We start from the raw sequence: 5,857 nt of genomic DNA on the forward strand, positions 1-5,857 counted from the left end.
CATAATCTGGACTATTCTATTCGGCATGGTGTGAACAAAAATAATTGAACAAAAGTTAAATGTTGAATAAAAGTTATTTTTGCACAATTTATTATAAAATAAATAATTAGAAACGAATTAGTGAAGTGTTAGTGGAATAAATCGGAGAAACACCCATTTTATATAGTTGATTTTTTGAGCTTTAAATGCAAATATCTCAAAAACCATAAGTCTTGATCTGGAGGACCTCCGTACATACACATTTTAACCCCGAAATCGGGGGATGCTATTCTAAATCGCAGCCCAAATTTCCCTTGAGACGATAAAGAATAGATCGGCTGGGATTTTATTCCAATAAAAGTACGAAATAACTAAACATAGCCTCGTTAATATTGTTCCGTAATGGGTCAAGTGCTGTTCCAATTTTATAATTTGAGAGATGAAAAAGTGATACGCGATGCTGTGAAGTACTCAAATGTAGTTATCAAATTAGTTGGTCGTGAATTCGAAACAAAAATTTAAACTCAATGACGTGCTCGTGGAAGGTGCACGTCTCATTGCTAGGTAAGCTAAAATTAAACTTTATTTCAAAAGATTTACCATGTAATTTTTAATTTTTTTTATAGAATCAGCAAAGAAGCTGGTATAGAACGTTTGATTATTTTTCTGCTTTAAACGCTAGTCCCAAACCAATGAGCTTTGTGCTTGAGGGTGGAATCAACTTTTTGAAGAGCATATTCGGATTTTGCACAAGCTATTGTCAATTGCGCTAAGGATCCCGATACTGCTGGCCAGGTTTACCAAGCTGTTGGGTAGGTTTTGAGCAAAATTTAATTAACATACTTTCTAATATGCTAAACACTCAACACCCACCTTGCAGACCAAAGCGTTTCCAGTTGAGCGAATTAATTGACTGGTTCCATCGTGTTATGCGCAAAGATGAAAAATTGTATGGATACCGTCGTTAAGACATGCGTTGTGATCCTACCTTCCTATAAAAAACCAAGTTCACTGAGCTTATCTGTCCTGGACAACCTATTGGTGAGCTACATATGGAACGTTTCAATCGCGAATGTATTACCGATGTCGTTTGGATGTACAATTGACCTCCATGGAAGAGCAAGTACCATGGAAATTGCGACCATATCGTGCTGCGCAATATTATGATGCCGAATTGGGAGAGTGGGAGGAACCAGCTCCACCAAAACCGATAGAACATCGGGAAGAACTACGTATGTTTGCATAAAACTACTATAATGGCAACAACGCTAACAACAACAGCCAAGCAAATAATAAACAACACTCATCAAATGAAAGTTGGTGGCGTTGGTGGCCAAGCAGCGATTTAAAAAGAAATATTTGCATCTACGCGAATTACAATTCGTCTTTACATATAGTGAATTATGGTCGATTATGAACAATGCGAAAATTGATATATAAACTTTAAGATAAATAAATGTAATTTGGTTAATAATGAACCGCTATTAAAAATTAAGGAATTTGAGTTGTATTTTTATTTGAGTCAAACAAGTTATTATCGATTAGGACAATTTCAAATGGAATATATTTCGAATAATCGGTGTATTTGTATAAACAACGTCAAACTATTTCTTGCATAGAAATCTTATATTCACGTAGGTGTTAGTACTTTTTTAAATATGAAAGTATATAACTTATCGCAGTTATTCGTTAATTACTTTTGTTTTCATTATTGCATTTAGTTTTACTTTGTGAACAGCAAAACTGGCTGACCCTTTTTCTACCGATTTTATAATTATAAGCCCAAATAAAAAGTAAATTATAATTAAATGTTTTATTTCGGTAGATTTTATTTATGGTGTTTTTTACATATTTTTGTGCCTATATTGCATTTTCCACACCAAAATAAGGTATGCAACTAGGCGCGTTACCGATTTTTTTTGGGTTTTCGGTTCCCCCGCAGGCCTATTTGCACCCATATACCTTGAAACTAAATAACAAATATTTACAGAAAATAAATTAAAAGTAACAAAAACAATTGCGAGGCATTTTCCTTCTGTAAAAAAGTTTCAATTAGTATTTGGCTATAATTTAACTTATAGAATATTAACCTGTATATCGATCTGAACGGGAAATTGATCTGTGAAAATAATAATAAAGTAATAATTATATTGAAAACTTAAATAATTTACTTTTAAAATACACCGACCGTCCGTTTTAAATTTTAAAATATTATGCCAGTATTGCTATTGAGCATGGCAAAATAGTGTTGCGTAAGCTAATTTAAACTACTTTTTACTACTATATAGATATTGCAAATTCAAAAAATAATTTCTTTAAAAATCCTTTTTATTTAAAAACTTAGCTTAGAACTAAAAAATAATATGGTAAATCTGTTAGGATGGTCAAACACTCTATTTGGGAACGAGTAGGATTTCTGATCGCCGGCGTAGTTTGTGATTACAAAAATTTATACTTAAAACTAGAGGACCCGTCCACGCTTCACTGTGGCTGATACATAGATAATACTACTACAATCTATATGATTTCTATTAGTTGGATTATAACTATTAGTTATTGAGATATAACATTTAGTGAAGTAACTTGTGTTAGTTTACAAAAAAATGGATCATAAAGCATTTCGTGTGTTTATAAAGCATTTGGCTTTTTGGGGAAAATACTGTTGAATTTGGGCTCAGGGAAATCCACCGTTGAAAAGATATTTGCTAAGCTGGAAACAGCGAAATGAGCAAAGTAGGTGCCTCGAAAGTTCATAATCCAACAAAAACAACGAATAACTGATTCTGTGAAGTGTTTAAGTGCTCTCTAATCGGAATAAAGCCGAAATTTTTCGTCAGTGATAGAAACATAGCTCCATCATTTCCCAGTGGAGTCCAATCGACAGTCATTGTAGTGGACTGCACATGATGAACCTGATGAACCGGTTCTCAGGCGTGGAAAAACGAAAAAGGCGGCTGGAAAGGTTATGACATCAATCTTTTGGGATGCACGTGGTATAATACATACTCAACGACTGATTACTCAGCGAGTTATAATCTATATCACTGCGAATTTGGTTGCAGTTCTTTTCTTCTATTCCAAATATTTAGCAATTGTATTATTTTTGAGAAGACTCTGTTTAAAATTGTAAGCATATATTCAAATGATTCCTACAAACATGAATTCTGAACAAATGCTTATGATTTGAAATACATATAATTTTTGTATTTAAGAGTTGTATTAAACTTTGACATAAAGAGATAAAAGGTATCCTATGTCCTTACCCTGGTTCTAAGCTACCTCTCCACCAATTTTCAGCCAAATCGGTTCAGCCGTTATTAAGTTATAAATGGTGTAACTAACATCAACTTTCTTTTATATATGTATGTATATAGATACGAGGTTTTTTTTATTGTTTTTTTTTTGTTTTTTTTTTGTTTTTTTTTTGTTTGAGGAAATGAAATATTTAAATATTCCTACAAACATGAATTTTGAACAAATGCTTATGATTTGAAATATAATTTTGTATTTAAGAGTTGTATTAAACTTTGACATAAAGAGATAAAAGGTATCCTATGACCTTACCCTGGTTCTAAGCTACCTCCCCACCAATTTTCAGCCAAATCGGTCAAGCCGTTTTTATGTTATGTCGTGACAACATTTATATGGGAAAATGGAATTGTCGTCTTACTCTGTCTTACTCGCAATTGTTCCTTATTTGCTCACAGTTTAGACCTACCCTGGACTACGACAAACATTTTAAAACAAAAATCAGCTCAATCGGCCCAGCCGTTCTCGAGTTTTAATCAGACTAACGAACAACAATTCATTTTTATTTATATAGATAGATAGATATAGGAAACATGGCTATTATAATTATCTCTTGATTTATCTTACAATAAAAAACTGTGTTTTACTGTTCAGGCGAATTATTATGATATGTAATGCCAAATTTTCCCATAATAGTTATCTCTTTTGGTCCACCCATTATCAAAATAATTTCCTATTTGTCCATGAATAAGTTAACTAAAACGCTTAAAATTATACTATATAGCATATTTATTTATATCAAGAAGATATAATTAATAGCGGGATTCTGTAACCAGTCTCTAGTCTCTATTTGAGACATTTTGAGGCAAAGTCTCAATTTGAGACTAGTTACTATTCACTTAACAGTCTCTAGCGGTAGTCTCAAAATATTGAGACCTGGTAGTTAGCAGGTCACAAAACTAAAAATAACACTTGTCTGCCATTTTGAATATACTGAATAGAGATCATCATAGATATTAATCGATTGTCGTTTCTTTATATTTTGTAAGCAACTCAAACACGAAAAGGTTAAAAATAAATCAATTTTACATAAATTTCGTAAATATTATGAAACAAAGTCAACATATATTTTTATTTTCATTGATAATTATGTTTTTTGACTATGTTATAGAAAATTTAATATTTGTTATCGACATATTTATTTTCATTCAAGTGTAAAAACATCTCTGAATAATGAAATGTAATAGATTTTGTGACTGTCACTTACAGAATAGCAATATCATCTCAAGTCTCAAAAATTGTCTCTAACTTAAAATCTCAAATTTAGAGACTTGAGACTGTCTCAAGTTACAGAATCGCACGGTAAATCTTTTGATAACAGCATTAAACTTCATTCTGAAAGAAAAATTAAAAATAGTATTTATAAATGTATAAATATAGTACTGTAAATTTATAATTTAATATTAAAGCATTTTTGATTTTACGCAACCCGTTTTAACCTCTCGCCACTCTTATTCACCAGACGTGGCCATGATGTTTTTATTGTGAACGTACACTTGGTGGGTAGGTTAAGGACTGTGAATGGCTCTTTTACTATGGTGAATGGGCACTTTCCCTACTCCCTTGTACCATGGTGGTAAGCACAAAAAGAACAAGGAACGGCGCAAAGTCAGTTGTGTATAGATCTTCAGAAAGGTGTAACCGAAACTGGCTGGGCTACAACGATGTCGAGAGATAATAATTTTGCTCCAATATATACAATAAATTTTGCCTGTCGAGATGCTCTGTTATGTAAACAGCTGCAAAGAAAACCATTGGTTATCGGAAAGGGTAAAAGAACAACTGGTATGCTGAGGAATGCCGTGTTGCAGCGGAAAGAAAACGCACCACAAATGGTGCGGGATGGGACAGATACCGAGAGCTTAAGAGATAGGCCGAAATGCGTGAGTATGAAAATCGTGACAAGCTAGCTGACAGGGTTAATCCTCGAAAACTCTAGGAAAAAAGGCGGCGACTAACAGAAGGTTTCAAGACTGGACCGTACTCTTGTGGAACACCCAGAGGTGATCTAGTGACTGGTGCCCAGGAAATACTAAAATTATAGAGGGAACACTTCTCCAGCCTGCTGAATGGAAGTGAAAGTATAACACCAGGAGATGGTGAACTCAATTCCCCAATCGATGACGATGGAGCGAACGTCCCATTGCCCCACCATGAAGAAGTTCGAATAGCAATTACCCGTCTGAAGAACAACAAAGAGGCGGGTACCGATGAATTGCCTGCCTAGCTATTCAAATACGGCGGCAAAGAAATGACAAGGAGCATGTTTCCCTTCTCTTTAGAATATGGTTGGACGAAAGCATCGACGATTGGATTTTAGGTGTTGTTTAAATAATAACACGAGAGATTCCGTTTCACTTAGCAAATAGTACTACCGTAACATTTTTAAAAGATTTTTTAATTTCTTTATTGTTACTTAGTTTAATTTTAATGATGTTTATACCTTGGTTTCACTATATTTTATATTTTCACTTCATTTGAGCGAAATGTGACTAATTTTACAGTTATTGCAAAATTTATACTTTGAGATTATAGATTGATTATCTCTGATGCAGATTACCTAATATTC

The 5,857-nt window shown here is 33.3% G+C and overlaps 1 long non-coding RNA gene and 1 pseudogene across 1 annotated transcript; one reads left to right on the plus strand and one right to left on the minus strand.

Moving 5' to 3' along the window:
• Nucleotides 1-381: 381 nt before the first annotated feature.
• On the plus strand, nucleotides 382-1,379 carry LOC126764165 (NADH dehydrogenase [ubiquinone] 1 alpha subcomplex subunit 9, mitochondrial-like; annotated as a pseudogene).
• Nucleotides 1,380-1,748: 369 nt separating this feature from the next.
• LOC126764337 (uncharacterized) lies at nucleotides 1,749-3,386 on the minus strand. Its single transcript, XR_007667950.1, has 3 exons — nucleotides 3,243-3,386; nucleotides 2,070-2,098; nucleotides 1,749-2,014 (listed from the first exon to the last, which is right to left on the minus strand). It is a non-coding gene; the product is annotated as an uncharacterized LOC126764337 (long non-coding RNA).
• Nucleotides 3,387-5,857: the final 2,471 nt, after the last annotated feature.

The sequence above is a fragment of the Bactrocera neohumeralis genome, unplaced genomic scaffold, assembly GCF_024586455.1.
Source record: "Bactrocera neohumeralis isolate Rockhampton unplaced genomic scaffold, APGP_CSIRO_Bneo_wtdbg2-racon-allhic-juicebox.fasta_v2 cluster09, whole genome shotgun sequence".
Taxonomy (NCBI): domain Eukaryota; kingdom Metazoa; phylum Arthropoda; class Insecta; order Diptera; family Tephritidae; genus Bactrocera; species Bactrocera neohumeralis.